This window comes from Arachis ipaensis, chromosome B6, assembly GCF_059453495.1.
Source record: "Arachis ipaensis isolate K30076 ecotype BB chromosome B6, ASM5945349v1, whole genome shotgun sequence".
Lineage (NCBI taxonomy): Eukaryota > Viridiplantae > Streptophyta > Magnoliopsida > Fabales > Fabaceae > Arachis > Arachis ipaensis.
The window spans coordinates 50,098,019-50,114,522 of NC_142441.1; the positions used below are offsets into that span (position 1 = coordinate 50,098,019).

The following is a 16,504-nucleotide window of genomic DNA, read 5'->3' on the forward strand; positions in this document are numbered from 1 at the left end:
TGAATATCTACCCAAAACTAGCTTATTTCCTAAGGAAATGCATGAAACTAACCTAAAAATAGTAAAGAAAAGGTCAGTAAAACTGGCCAAGATGCCCTGGCATCACAACACCAAACTTAAATCTTTCTTGTCCCTAATCTTCCATTACTGGCTTTCAGACCTTTATCATGTTCCTAAACACTTACTTTGTCTATATCCCATGAGACTTTTATTTCAAGGGTTATTTGTGTTATTTAGGTTAAGTGCTCTGTAAGGGGGCAACTCTTTAAGATAAGTTTTCAGCCAACACTCCCGAACCAGTTGGTTCAAGGTGCTAGGTGTTGAAGCACCCCTAAGGACTTACTCCCTCAAGTCTCTCCCCTATACATACACACCACAGGCATATAGTTTGTTTATTTTCTTTTCTTGAGACCTTGGTGTCCAGCACCTCTTTGGGTTACTAAATGCTCTGTAGTGAGGGTTACTCTTGATAGTGGATTTTCAGCTGATAATCCCGGATTAGTTAACCCAAGTTACCAAGTGATAAAGCACCCCTGAGAGCTTATTCATCCAAGTAGATCCCTCACACAGGAGCACCACAGACACTTGTCTCAAGGTCCAAACCATTGGTGCCTAGCCTTATTGCTTACTCTTTTTCTTTTGTTTTTCACTTCTATTATTCTTTCCCTTTTCTCTTATTAGGATCTTGTCATATACTCAGTCTCATGGGTATATCCAAAGTCAAGTATTCAGGATAGATAGTTGTCCTCCTAACCTTGTGGTTGAACCAACTTAGCTAACTTATGACTACCCCAAAGATTCATGAATGCACTTCCACAATATGAACTCCACTCTGGTCTTTTAAAAACATAAACATTCTCTTCTTCATTTGATTTAAAATGGACAAGCTTACAAGTAAATAAGGGAAAGATGCAGTGACATTTAAACCAGAAATCATGGACCTATTCAGAAAGAAAACTTAAAAGACATAATTTAAAAAGTTTTAAACATAACATGGAAGCAGGTTTTATTTCATACAAGATCTTCCTTATTTTAAGACATAGAGAAAGATGGAACAAAGAAGGAACTCCACCACCTTTTACTGTTGTGGATGTCCATGCTCTTTTCCTTGCTTGTCCTCCTTGTTTCCTCTTGCATTTCCTCGCATCCGTGCCAATCTTGCTTACTTCCAATCCTCAAGTGCCTTCCTCACTGTCTCATGACTCTCTTCCACCCTTTGTCTTTCCCTTCATGCTAATTCATCCTTCATTTCGTCATACTTGGCTATTCCTGGATGCAATATTGGCAGCTGTCCCACTAAGTAGCTGAGCCTGGCTTGAGTGTTTATATGATGTCCTGTTTGGCTCATGTAAACTCCTTTTGTGAATGCCCTTTGCTCGTCCAATAGTTCTGCCTGTTTTATTTGTCTTCGATGCATCTCATGTATGTGTGCCCCTTGATGTGCTTGGATGTTGATTAGCCTCTGGGTGGATTCTTGTTGCTCGTTTTGCCTTTGTTCCATCCTGTTGAATGCTTCTTCCCATTGTTGTCCTTGGCTTAGTTGCTGTTCCATCATTTGCCTTTGCCACTCACCTTGCTGAGTCATCCATCTTGAAAGTGTTTCCTCTTGCTGCCCCATCATCTGTAGTTGAAGCTCTTTTTGTGCTCCTTGGCTTTCCAAATATTGTCTAGACAAGCCATCAATGGCCTCCTGCAATTAGTGCATGTCCAAGGTCTGTTGTGCTTGACCCTCTGAGACTTGGCCTTCCACTACTTGAGGGGCTGTCCTCTTTCTTTGCTTCCGTTGAGGCAGGGGGAATGTTGCAGCATTCATCCTTCGGACCATTATTGGAATGCCTTCCTTTATCCAAACGGGGTCCTCATCTTCAAAAACCACCCTAGCTTTCTTGCATATTCGGTAAATAGTGCTGGGGTAACCTAATGTTCCTCTTGAGTCACTTTTCTCTGCCATCTTTCTAATGCCTTGAGCTATGATCTCATGAACTTTGATTTCTCCTCCCTTGAGTATACAATGCACCATTGTTGCTCTCTCGAGATTTACCTCCGAGTTGTTTGTAGCTGGGAGAATAGACCTCCTCACTAGCTCGAACCACCCTTTAGCTTCAGGAGTGAGGTCTGTTCTCTTAATGAACTTTGGTTTATTTCCTGCACCCCTTTCCCAATCAGCTCCTGGTACACAAAGGTCTCGTAAAAGCTGGTCATAATTGGGATTGTTGTCCAATCTTGAGTGATAACTTTCTTCTTCAAATGGTATAGACCGTAGCTTCAATGCCCTCATTACACTCATGGGACCAAAACCCACCATTGTTCCTCTCACAAAGCTTGTATATGATTCATCTTTCTTATCATATCTGACTGCATTTGCATCAAATTCTCTTATGAGATTCGCATTCACCTTAGTGACCGGTTCAGTGAGGAGTTCCCATCTTCTCCTTTCTACCTTCTCTGTGATTTCGGGGCATTCAGTCTTCTTAACTTAAAACCCCAGCTCATAGATGATTTGCTTATCAACCATCCACCCGTATTGCAATGCATGATGCAAGCTTCTAAATCTCTTCTTATCATATGGGTGTTCTTCCATGGGTTCCTTTCCCTCCCTTTTCTTAGAACTTGAAGATGCCATGAATGATGATTAATATGTGAAGGTGGTAAGGTTGTGGAGACTTTTGGTTGTTTAGGGTTTTATGGCAATGAAGAGAGTGAGGGGAGGAACGTTTATAATCAGATAGGGGGTGTATTGTACCGAAATGAAGAGTGGTGAAGGGTGTGTGATGACAATGAAGGGTGGTACTGACAAGGGTCGTTTATATAAAGAAGTTGTGAGAGAATGGAGGGTGTAGATTGATGAAGTGGTCACTTGATGGTTGGTTAGGGTTATGCATGGCTATAAGAGAAGGATCATCACTTTATGATGGGGATTGCTCGATCTTCTAGGGGTTCCATTTTTTCCAATGTTGCATGGCAACATTTTCCAATGTATTCCCTCTTTAGAACAAGTGTGTAACCCCTCCTCTTGTGGTGTCCGAACCTTCTTTATTTGGTTGTCCAATCTATCTCTTTTTATGCTCCTTTTCCTTTCCTATAAAGATTTAAAATAAGAAAATTAATATCATAAAAAAATTCAAACTCTACGGCTAGAATAAACGGGAAGAAAGGAATTGATTGTTTATTTATGAATTCCAACTAACTAACTAACTATTGGTGGGTCCTTATATGCATTTTGGTGGCACCATGGGGTGACACCAAACTTAATTTGAAGCAATGTGATGAAAAGTTATGTTCAAAGCTCCAAGAGTTCTACTTTGAAAACCAAACTTGTTCTTCACTATAGACTGCATGATAAAGATTTCACCAAGTGTTTGTCAAGTTTTGGGTTGAAATTCATAAACATTGATTTATTCATTATTTTAAAAACATATAAAACGTGGGTTGCCTCCCATGAAGCGCTTCTTTAGCGTCACTAGCTTGACGTTTTTCCTTCATCAGGGTGGTTGGTAGTGCTTAAAGTCCTCCCCTCTTGCTGTGGACTTGTATCCATTGGTTGGATCAATGATCTCCACATGTTCCAGGGAAAGAACTCTGTTGATAGTGAAGACCTTGGGTAATTGAGATGGTACAGTAGGGAGATTAGGGGGAATATCTGGGAAGTAAGCTGAGACAACTCTATCCCCTGGAGAGAAAGCTTCCGTAGGGATCTTCTTGTTCCTCCATCTCCTTGGTACCTTCTTCTTTGTTTCTTTTAAGGTTGCCTTCCCCTTGGTGACCTTTTTTTTTCCAAGGAGTTGTGATGTTGTCTTCACATGCCTCTAGAGGTTTAGGTTCCTCCAACTTTTCTTTGAGCTGTGGTAATTGCTGTTTTCCTTGTTTATCAATTGAGGGGGTTTCAGAATGAACTGGTTGTGCTTCAGTGCTTGTCTCCTCCTTCAGTGTCTTTTTATTGTTTGTGCTTAGTTTCTTGTCCTCTTGATCTGTTTCTTGTGAGAGTTTGAAGACATTGAAGCTGAGTCGTTCATCATGGATTCTCAATATTAGCTCCCCTTTCTCTACATCGATAAGTGCTCTGGCCGTAGCTAGGAATGGTCTTCCCAATATGATTGGGTGAGTGTGACTCTCTTCCATGTCCAGAATGACAAAGTCTGTTGGGAAAAAGTATTTCCCAACCTTTAGCAACACATTTTCCACCACTCCTATTGCTTGCTTTTGAGTTTTGTCAGCCAGTCTGATGATTACATCTGTGGGCATTATCTCATTAATCTGCAGCCTCTTCACCAGGGATAAAGGCAGTAAGTTGATGCTGGCCCCCAAATCACATAGTGCTCTATCGAACATAGTTTCACCTATGGCACAAGGGATGTGAAAACTCCCTGGGTCTCTTTTTTTTATAGGCAGCTCAGGTTGAATAAGGGCACTACATTCCTTGTTCATCACTATAGTCTGGCCTCCTTTGAGTGAGCTTTCCCTGGGAAGAAGTTCCTTCATATACTTGATGAATGCAGGCATTTGTTGAATTTCCTTGATGAATGGTATGTTTACATGCAGAGATGCAAACAAGTCTAGAAACCTTGAGTATATTCTCTTTCCCACAGCACCATTGAGTAGTTGGGGAAGGGTGCATAGAGCTTCAGCAGCTCTTGTTGTGAGATTTCTGGTTCTTGGTGATCTCTATCCTCCTCCTTTGTTGAGTTGTCTTCAGGTTGTTCGAAAAGTTTGCCTTGCTTGTCTTCAGTCTCTTGATCACTTGTAGTGACCATTTTGCAATCTTCCCATCTTACTTTCTTTGCTTCTCCCTTGGGGTTTTTCTCTGTGTCACTTGGGAAACTATCGGTAGGTTTGGGAATCTTCTCAGCTAAATATCCCACCTGGAATTCCAGCTTCCTAATGGTCTCTCCCTGGTTCTTAATGTTGGCTCGCACTTCCTCTTTGAACACCTTATTTTCTTGAATCTCTTGGCATATTCCTTCAAGTAAGGTTTCAATCTTAGAGAGCTTGTCATCAATTGATGGGTGATTCAGAGCAGATGTGCTATTTTGGTTTTGATAAGCATATGAAGAAGTGTTGTTGTGGGGGTGTTGAGACGTCCTCTGTGTGAATTGCTGGTGAGCTGCATTGTTGTTGGAGTTGTAACGTCTCTGGTCTTGGTTTTGATCTTGCTCACTTCCCCACCCAAAGTTTAGGTGGTTTCTCCATCCAGGGTTGTAGGTTTTGGAGTATGGATCATAGTTTTTCCTTGGACAATTCCCAATGTAGTTGGCTTGCTCCTGACTCCCCTCTGCTTATTCATTTACTCCTTCTTGGATTGTTGATGAAGTGGAGATTGCTGCTACTTGGTTCATCTCCATCTTCTTGGTGAGGTCAGCCAGCTGCTGGGTAATGAGCTTGTTTTGGGCCAACAGAGCATCTACATTGTTTAGCTCCATTACTCCTCTTGTGTTCCCTCTTTCGGAAACATAGAAGTAGTCGTTCTCTGCTACTGTTTCAATAACATCTATGGCTTCCTCAACGGTCTTCTTCTTATTCAAAGATCCTCCAGATGAATGGTCTACGGCCTTCTTTGACTCATAAGAGAGCCCTTCATAGAAAATGTGTAGCTGCACCCATTCGTTGAACATGTCAGGTGGACACCTCCTTGTTAAGTCCTTGAACCTCTCCCATGCTTCATATAGAGTCTCACCATCTTGTTGCCTGAAAGTTTGGACCTCAGCTCTCAGCCTATTGATTCGTTGAGGAGGGTAAAATCTTGCTAAGAATTTGTTCACCACGTCTTCCCAAGTTGTCAAGCTTTCCCTTGGGAAAGATTCCAGTCATTTGGCTGCCTTGTCCCTGAGTGAGAATGGAAATAAGAGCAGTCTATAGGTGTCAGGATGAACACCATTAGACTTTACTGTGTCACATATTCTCAGGAAGGTGGTTAAATGTTGATTGGGGTCTTCTTGAACACTTCCTCCAAACGAACAGTTGTTCTGAACAAGGGTGATGAGCTGTGGTTTAAGTTCAAAGTTGTTGGCATGGATTGTTGGCTTTTGGATGCTACTTCCACAATTGCCTGGGTTTGGATTGATGTAAGAGCCCAAAACTCTTCTATCCTCCCCAACATGATTTGCTCTACCTCCTCCCCCATGGTTGTGATCTTCTTCTTCATGATGGTTTTCCATGTTGTCTTCCATGTTTGTTTCAAAGAATTCCTCTTCTTCCTCAGCACCAACCACTTTCTTTCCTCTTTCCTCCCTCCTTAATCTAAGGAAGGTCCTCTCAGGTTCAGAATCGAAGGAAGTTGAAGCCCCGCTTCTTCTCCCTGTCATACAACTATCAAGTGCAAGCAAGAAAAGATAGGTGCAGAAAGTATTTGTGTCAGAATTACTGTTAGTTGTGGTTGATGCAATATATCAAACAGTTAGTGGGTTAGCAAACAGAATTGAAAATAACAAAGCAGAACAAAAGAGTAGACGAGGAAGGGAAGAATTTTACTAAAATAAAAAGTAAATCACTCAAACAGAAAATGAAATTCACAAAATAAAAATGCTCAATCTAGTGATCTTCCAATTTAATCATTGTTGATGCACAATCAATCCCCGGCAATAGCGCCATAAACTTGATGCGGGAAAAACTTGTCTCACAACAAATCTCCCCTCGGCAGGTATACCGAATTTGTCGTCAAGTAAAAATTCACAATAGAGTGAGGTCGAATCCCACAGGGATTGATTGATCAAGCAACTTTAATTAGAAGAATGTTCTAGTTGAGCGAATCTAGAATTTGGGTTGAGAATTGCAGAAAATAAAATGGCTGGAATGTAAATAACAGAAAAGTAAATACTAGAATTAAAGGATTGGAAGTAAATGACTGAAAATAAATTGCAGAATTGTAAATGGGAATGGGGGATTTGCTCATAAAATTAAATGGCAGAAATTAAAGAGAATGGGTAAGATCAGAGATGGGGAGTTCATTGGGCATAGGAGATGTTGCAATTCTCCGGATCAAGTTCACTTTCATCTCTTCCTCAATCAATGCACTCATTGATCTCCTTGGCAATCTTAAGTGATTGAATTACAATTTCTTGCAATTCAATCTCTCAAATCTTGATCAATAGCCAATTCCTTGGTCAATTGCTCATGAGAAGAGATGAAGTATGGTCACTGATTATACCACATGCATTTCCCAAATCAAGTATTGAGAGGGTTATAGTCACATACCCATCCAAACCCAATTTGTTCCAGCATGAGAAAGCATTTCTAGCTTGATCTCTTCATTCCTCTTTCAAGGTTCAAAAGAGATCCAAGTTTGAATAGTTTCTCTTCCAAGATAACTACTCAATTGGATGAAGATCGAAAGCTTTCAAGTAAAATCAAGAGAAAAGATAGAAGAAGAATAATGAAAATTAGTATTGATCCATCAAATTACAACAGAGCTTCCTAACCCAATGAAAGGGGTTTAGTTGTTCATAGCTCTTGAAAATGAAAACAAAGATGGAGAATACATCTTAAAACTAGAAAATGCAGAGAAGATAAAATACAGAGAGTAGTTCTCCTTTTTCCAGCCTCCAGAACTCTCTTTACAATTCAAAGCTACTCCTATATATACTACTCTTCTCAGCTTCTAGTTTGCTCTTCAAGTCTTGGGCCTTTGGATCTTGAGTTTGAAGCAGTTATTTTCCTCATTTGGGCTTGGCTTTACTTGCAGAGAGAAAGTGCTAAGTGGGCAGAGACTTCAGCTCAGGGCGTTAGAGGTGTTAACATTTAGTGAAAGTATAAGTTCGAGAACGTTAGTGACACTTAACATTTTCACTAACGTTCCAATGTACCCCTTTACCTCACGTTAGAGCCCACGTTAACCATGTTAACGTGGCTTCTAACATGGCCTTGCCAAACTTCGAGAACGTTAGTGACACTCAACATTGTCACTAACGTTCCAGTGTGCCCCTTTTTGCTTCACGTTAAAGCTCCACCTTAACTAGGTTAGCATGGCTTCTAACGTGGCCTTGCCAACCTTCGAGAACGTTAGTGACACTCAACATTGTCACTAACGTTCCAATGTGCCCCTAGATCTTACGTTAGAGTCCACGTTAACTAGGTTAACGTGGCTCCTAACATGGCCATTCTTAGCCATCCCAACGTTAGTAACAATGTTGAGTGTCACTAACGTTGGCTCATCATTCATTCCTCATCGTTAGCTTCCACGTTAACTAAGTTAACATGGAAGTTAACGTGGCTCCTTGGGGGGTTGTGTGGTTGCTTACAACGTTAGTGACAATGTTGAGTGTCACTAACGTTGGCGACAACTCTCACTTCTTACGTTAGCTCCCACGTTAACCAAGTTAACGTGGGAGTTAACGTGGTGTGTTGCATCCTTAGGCCAACGTTAGTGACAATGTTGAGTGTCACTAACGTTGGCTTCTCTTTCCCCCTTTAACGTTAGAGGCCACATTAACTAGGTTAACGTGGGCTCTAACGTGGCCACTTATGAGTGTTTGCCAACGTTAGTGACAATGTTAAGTGTCACTAACGTTGGCTCAACTTCCCTTTTCCACGTTAGAGTTCACGTTAACTTAGTTAACGTGACTCTCAACGTGGGCAATGATGGCTATAAGAGTGTCATTGGCAATCACTTTTCTCATTAACCTTGCAAGTTTCCTCCCTTTCCTTGCTTCCTTTGGTCCTGAAATCAAGCAATAGAGTGCATCAAAGTTCTAGTCCAAGTCATGGGCAATGCAACATACAATTTGTCACTAAACTTATGCAAAATCCTCATGAAATAATGTAAAATGCACAATGTATGCTTGACTCAAGGTGTAAGTGAATATCTACCCAAAACTAGCTTATTTCCTAAGGAAATGCATGAAACTAACCTAAAAACAGTAAAGAAAAGGTCAGTAAAACTGGCCAAGATGCTCTGGCATCAGCTCTTAGTCAGGAAATCAATTATAATTATCAGTTTGAATTGCAAAGAATAAAAGAGCATGAATTAAATACTTGTTATGCAGTAATGGAGAATATGTTGGAGTTTTGGAGATGCTTGTCATCTGAATCTCTGCTTTCCTACTGTCATCTTCGTCACGCACGCAAGTTTCCTCCTATGGCAAGCTGTGTGTTAGTGGATCACCATTGTCAATGGCTACCCGCCGTCCTTTCAGTGAAAATGGTCCAGGTGCGCTGTCACTGCACGGTTAATCATCTGTCGGTTCTCGATCATGCTGGAATAGGATCCATTGTTCCTTTTGCGTCTGTCACTACGCCCAACACTCACAAGTTTGAAGCTCGTCACAGACATTCAATCCTTGAATCCTACTCGGAATACCACAGACAAGGTTTATACTTTCCGGATTCTCAAAAATGCTGCCAATGGATTCTAGCTTATACCACGAAGATTCTGATTAATGAATCCAAGAGATACTCATTCAATCGAAGGTAGAACGGAGGTGGTTGTCAGGCATGTGTTCATAGGTTGAGAATGGTGATGAGTGTCATGGATCATCACATTCATCATATTGAAGTGCGAATGACTATCTTAGATAGAAACAAGCGTGTTTGAATAGAAAACAGAAATAATTGCATTAATTCATCGGGACACAGCAGAGCTCCTCACCCCCAACAATGGAATTTAGAGACTCATGCCATCAAAGAGTACAAAGTTCAGATCTGAAATGTCATGAGGTACAAAATAAATCTCTAAAAGTTGTTTAAATACTAAACTTGTAACCTAGGTTTACAGAAAATGAGTAAACTAAGATAGATAGTGCAAAAATCCACATCTGGGACCCACTTGGTGTGTGCTGGGGCTTAGACTTGAGCTTTACATGGGCCTAGGCTGTTTTTAGAGTTAAACGCTAGGTTGTAACCTGTTTCTGGCATTTAACTCCAACTTGTAACCTGTTTCTGGCGTTTAACGCCAGAATGCAACATGAAACTGGCGTTGAACGCTAGTTTACGTCATTTATCCTTGAGCAAAGTATGGACTATTATATATTGCTGGAAAGCCCTGGATGTATACTTTCCAACGCAATTGAGAGCGCACCATTTGGACTATTGTAGCTCCAGATAATCCATTTTGAGTGCAGGGAGGTCAGAATCCAACAATATCTGCAGTCCTTTTTCAGCCTGAATCAGATTTTTGCTCAGCTCCCTCAATTTCAGCCAGAAAATACCTGAAAACACAGAAAAACACACAAACTCATAGTAAAGTCCAGAAATATGAATTTTTGCCTAGAAACTAATAAAAATATACTAAAAACTAACTAAAACATACTAAAAACTACATGAAATTACCCTCAAAAAGCGTATAAAATATCCGCTCATCACAACACCAAACTTAAACTGTTGCTTGTCCCAAGCAACTAGAAAAATAAAATAGGATGAAAAGAAATCAAGAAGCAATAATATCTCAGAGTTTTAAGTGAAGCTCAGATTCTAATCAAATGAGCGGGACTGGTAGCTTCTTGCTTCCGAACAGTTTTGGCATTTCACTTTATCCTTTGAAATTCAGAATGATTGGCATCCATAGGAACTCAGAATTCAGATCATATTATTGATTCTCCTAATTTAGTATGTTGATTCTTGAGCACAGCTATTTTATGAGTCTTGGCCGTGGCCCTAAGCACTTTGTCTTCTAGTATTACCACCGGATACATAAATGCCACAGACACATAACTGGGTGAACCCTTTTTTGATTGTGACTTAGCTTTGCTGAAGTCCCCAATTAGAGGTGTCCAGAGTTCTTAAGCGCACTCTGTTTTTGCTTTGGACCTTTACTTTAACCCCTTAGTCTCAAGTTTTCACTTGACACCTTCACGCCACAAGCACATGGTTAGGGATAGCTTAGTTTAGCCGCTTAGGCCAGGATTTTATTCCTTTTAGTTCCTCCTATCCATTAATGCTCAAAGCCTTGGATCCTTTTTACCCTTGCCTTTTGGTTTTAAGGGCTATTGGCTTTTTCTACTGCTCCTTCTCTTTTCTCTTCTTTTTTTTTTTGCTACTTTTTCTTGCTTCAAGAATCAATTTCATGATTTTTCAGATCATCAATAACATTTCTCTTGTTCATCATTCTTTCAGGAGCCAACAAATTTAACATTCATAAAATTTAATATAAAAAACATGCACTGTTCAGGCATTCATTCAGAAGACAAAAAGTATTGCCACCACATATAAATAATTAGAATTTTCCTTATTAAGAACTCGAAAAAATATTGCCTCCTTATTCTAAAAATCTGCTATTTTATTCATGTTTGATGATGATGAGAAAAATAAATTATGGCTTAATTGGAGATAAAGTCAAAATAGAAATACTAATTACTACTACTCATATATAACTTCTAAGGTAAATTTTTAATAAGAACAATTATCACAGAGTTAAGGCTAAGATTAGAACTCAACAACCTTTAATTTGGGAGGTGGATGCCTCCTTAGTCTGTGGAGTGCTTGGCCCTTCAAGAGATAGCTTCTGGCGCTTCAGTTCCTTCAGTTCACGCCCTTGCTCTTCTTGTTCTCTGAGCAGTTTGCAGAGCATGCTGTTTTGATTTTGCTGTTCTTCCTTCAGTTGATCCACAACTTCTTGCAACTTGGTGACAGATGCTTCTAGGCGCTCCCAGTATTCAATTTGAGGGATTTCCGGGAGGAACTCCTGTGCTCTCCTCTTGATGGGGTCGTCCTGCACTTGTTGTCCTTCCATAGACTTTTTGGTGATTGGTAGCTCAACTGGGATGTACTCATCTACTCCAATTTTTATCCGAGCATCTTTACATAACAGAGAGACCAAACTTGGGTAAGCCAATCTGGCATCTTTGGAGTTCTTATTTGCAATTTTGTAAAGCTCACAAGCAATCAGCTGATGAACTTCCACTTCTTTTTCCAGGATAATGCAATGAATCGTTACTGCTCTTCTGATGGTGACCTCAGAGCGGTTGCTAGTGGGTAGTATAGAGCGCCCAATGAAGTCCAACCAGCCTCTGGCAACTGGTTTGAGATCTCCTCTTTTGAGTTGATTCGGGGCACCCTTTGTGTTGGTTGTCCATTTAGCTCCAAGGAGACATATGTCCTCTAGGATCTTGTCCAAGTTCAGGTTTGATCTCATCATTCGCCTATTAAAGGAGTCTGGGTCATCTTGCAGTTGAGGCAGCTTGAAGATCTCCCTTATTTTGTCAGAGTGGGTGTGAACAATCTTCCCTCTGACCAGAGTTCTATAGTCATAGAATGCGGTTCCCGCTATTCCCTGCCTATCCGTCTGCCACAGATTTGCGTAGAATTCCTGAACCATGCTTCTTCCCACCTTTGTTTTAGGATTAGCTAGGACTTCCCAGCTCCTGTTTCGAATTTGCTCTTGGATCTCTGGATATTCATCTTCTTTCAGATCGAATTTAACTTCCGGGATCACTGACCTTAGATCCATTATTTTGTAGTAATGGTCTGAATGTTCTTTGGTTAAGAACTTCCCTTGATTCCAAAGTGGTTTTGGAATATTCTCTTTCTTGCCTCTTGAGTTGGTTTGTTTTCCCTTAGGAGCCATGATCTTAGTGGGTATTGGCTTAATGATCACGGATAAACACACCAAACTTAGAGGTTTGCTTGTCCTCAAGCAAAAGAAAAGAAAGGAGAGGGAAAGAGGGAGAGCCAAGTTCGACTTATGGAGGAGAGGGGGAGAGGCCGAACCAACATTTAAAGGGAAGGAGGGGTGGGTTTCAAAAATTGTTTGAAAAAGATATGATAGAAAAAGTGATTTGGAAAAGATAAGTATGATAGGAAAAGATGTAATTTAAAATTGAAAAGATATGAAAGATTTTTGAAAAAGATAAATCTGAATTTTGAAAAAGATGTTGCGAAGATTTGAAAAAGATATTGATGAGTTGACAAGATTTTAGAAGGAAAAGAGATAGATTTGTTTTGAAAAGGATTTGAAAATAATTTGAAGAGGATTAAAAAAGGGTTTATGAATTAAGATACATTTGATAGCTTTTGAAAAAAGATTTGAAAAATTAGGATTTGTAACATGTTTGTGTAAGAAATCATGAATTGAAACATAAAAAATGGAAAAAATTTGAATTGAAAACGAATCGCCTACTCCCCACAATCCTGGTGTTAAACGCCCAACTGCTGCATGTTTTGGGCGTTTAACGCCCACATGGTGCTTGGTCTGGGCGTTTAACGCCCAGCTGTTGCTTCCAGCTGGCGTTAAACGCCAGAAACTCCTTCGTTACTGGGCATTTTTCTAAACGCCCAGATGGCTATCTCTACTGGCGTTAAACGCCCAGTAGATGCTCCTTTTGGGCGTTTAACGCCCAATTGTGTCTCTTATTGGCGTTTTCTTGCCAGTGAGCTCTTTTTTCCTGTTTTGTGCTCTGAATCCTTCTGTAGCCCTGTGAACTTATGCAATTGATTCTTTACCTTGTTAATATGGAACTTATATGCTTTAAAAATAAATAAAATGAAGAATAGAATAAAATAAAATAACAGAAATAGTTTTGCTAATGGCTGGGTTGCCTCTCAGCAAGAGCTTCTTTATTGTCTTTAGCTGGACCTTGCTGAGCTTTTTAATCTAGCCTCAGCCTTGAGCATTCTTGCTCAACATTTCCTTCAAGATAATGTTTGATTCTCTGTCCATTATGAATGAACTTCTTATTAGAATCAATGTCTTGAAGCTCCACATAGCCATATGGTGACACACTTGTAATCACATATGGTCCCCTCCACCGGGATTTCAGTTCCCGGGGAATAGCCTGAGCCTAGAGTTAAATAGCAGAACTTTATGTCCTGGTTCAAAGACTCTAGATGACAGCTTTCTGTCATGCCATCTTTTTGCTTTCTCCTTGTAGAGTTTGGCATTTTCGAAAGTAGCGAGTCTGAATTTCTCTAGCTCATTCAGCTGGAGCAATCTTTTTTCTCCAGCTAATTTGGCATCAAAGTTTAGGAATCTAGTTGCCCAGTAGGCTTTGTATTCCAGTTCCACGGGCAGATGACAAGCCTTACCATACACAAGCTAGTATGGAGAGGTCCCTATAGGAGTCTTAAATACTGTTCTGTAAGCCCACAGAGCATCATCCAAGCTTCTTTCCCAATCCTTTCTATGGGTACTTACAGTCCGTTCCAGGATTCTTTTTAGTTCTTTGTTAGAGATTTCAGCTTGCCCATTTGTCTGTGGTTGATATGGAGTTGCCACTTTGTGGCTAATTCCATACCGGACCATGGCAGAGTAAAGCTATTTGTTGCAGAAGTGAGTGCCCCATCACTGATTAATAATCTAGGGACACCAAACCTGTTGAAGATATGTTTCTGGAGAAACTTCAGCACCGTCTTAGTATCATTAGTGGGTGTGGCAATGGCCTCTACCCATTTAGATATATAGTCGACTGCAACCAGAATATAAGTTTGAGTATGATGGTGGGAAAGGCCCCAAGAAGTCAATACCCCAAACATCAAACAACTCAATCTCCAAGATCTCTTGTTGAGGCATGGCGTAACCATGAGGCAGAATACCAGCTCGCTGGCAACTGTCACAGTTACGTACAAACTCTCGGGAATCTTTATAAAGGGTAGGCCAGTAGAAACCACATTGGAGGACCTTGGTGGCTGTTCGCTCACCTCCGAAATGACCTCCATATTGTGACCCATGGCAATGCCATAAGATCTTCTGTGCTTCTTCTCTAGGCACACACCTACGGATTATTCCGTCTGCACATCTCTTAAAGAGATAGGGTTCATCCCACAAGTAGTACTTTGCATCAGTAATTAATTTTTTCTTTTGTTGCCTGCTGTACTCCTTGGGTATGAACCTTGCAGCTTTATAGTTTGCTATGTCTGCAAACCATGGTGTTTCCTGAATGGCGAACAAATGCTCATCCGGAAAGGTTTCAGAGATCTCAATAGGGGGGAAGAACGCCCCTTCTACTGGTTCTATTCAGGACAGGTGGTCAGCCACTTGGTTTTCTGTCCCTTTTCTGTCTCTTATTTCTATATCAAACTCTTGCAGAAGCAACACCCATCTTATGAGCCTGGGTTTTGAATCCTGCTTTGTAAGTAGATATTTAAGAGCAGCATGGTCAGTGTACATAATCACTTTTGATCCTACTAAGTATGATCTAAACTTGTCAATGGCATAAACCACTGTAAGCAATTCTTTTTCTGTGGTTGTGTAATTTTTCTAGACGTCATTTAAAACATGGCTAGCATAATAAATGACATGTAGAAGCTTGTCATGCCTCTGCCCCAATACTGCACCAATGGCATGATCACTGGCATCACACATCAATTCGAATGGTAATGTCCAGTCTGGTGCAGAAATAACTGGTGCTGTGACCAGCTTAGCTTTCAGAGTTTCAAACGCCTGCAGACACTCTGTGTCAAACACAAATGGCGTGTCAGAAGCTAGCAGATTGCTCAGAGGTTTTGCGATTTTTGAAAAATCCTTTATAAACCTCCTATAAAATCCTGTATGCCCTAGAAAGCTTCTGATTGCCTTAACATTGGCAGGTGGTGGTAATTTTTCAATTACTTCCACTTTAGCTTGATCCACCTCTATTCCCTTGTTTGAAATTTTATGCCCAAGGACAATCCCTTCAGTCACTATAAAGTGACATTTTTCCCAGTTTAAAACCAGGTTAGTCTCTTGGCATCTTTTCAAAACTAGTGTCAGGTGATCAAGACAGGAGCTGAATGAGTCTCCATATACTGAGAAGTCATCCATGAAGACTTCCAGAAATTTTTCCACCATATCAGAGAAAATAGAGAGCATGCATCTCTGAAAGGTTGCAGGTGCATTACACAGCCCAAATGGCATCCTTCTGTAGGCAATACTTCAGATGGACATGTAAATACAGTTTTCTCTTGATCCTGGGGATCTACTACAATTTGGTTGTAACCTGAATAGCTATCCAAAAAGCAGTAAAAATTATGACCTGCTAGTCTCTCTAGCATCTGGTCTATGAATGGTAAAGGAAAATGATCCTTTCTGGTGGCTGTATTGAGCCTTCTGTAGTCAATACACATGCGTCACCCTGTAACTGTTCTTGTAGGAACCAGTTCATTTTTTCATTATGAACCACTGTCATGCCTCCCTTTTTGGGGACAACTTGAACAGGGCTCACCCAGGGGCTATCAGAAATAGGATAAATAATCCTAGCCTCCAGTAACTTGGTGACCTCTTTCTGCACTACTTCCTTCATGGCTGGATTTAACCGCCTCTGTGGTTGAACCACTGGCTTAGCATCATCCTCCAATAGGATCTTGTGCATGCATCTGGCTAGGCTTATGCCCTTAAGGTCACTTATGGACCACCCAAGACCTGTCTTGTGTCTCCTTAGCACTTGAAGTAGTGATTCCTCTTCCTGTGAATTCAAAGCAGAGCTTATGATCACTGGAAAAGTGTCACCTTCTCCCAGAGATGCATATTTCAAGGATGGTGGTAATGGTTTGAGCTCGGGTTTAGGAGGTTTTTCCTCTTCCTGAGGAATTTCCAGAGGCTCCTTCAATTCCTCTAAATCCCCCAGATCAGGCTGAACATCTTTAAAGATGTCTTCCAGCTCTGATT

At 40.6% G+C, this 16,504-nt stretch overlaps 1 non-coding gene and 1 pseudogene across 1 annotated transcript; one reads left to right on the forward strand and one right to left on the reverse strand.

Annotated features, from left to right (window-relative positions):
- The window catches only part of LOC148555510 (uncharacterized), a 93,039-nt pseudogene that overhangs the window by 25,594 nt on the left and 50,941 nt on the right, over positions 1–16,504 (reverse strand).
- LOC148555512 (small nucleolar RNA R71) lies at positions 5,608–5,711 on the forward strand. Its single transcript, XR_015886575.1, has one exon. It is a non-coding gene; the product is annotated as a small nucleolar RNA R71 (small nucleolar RNA).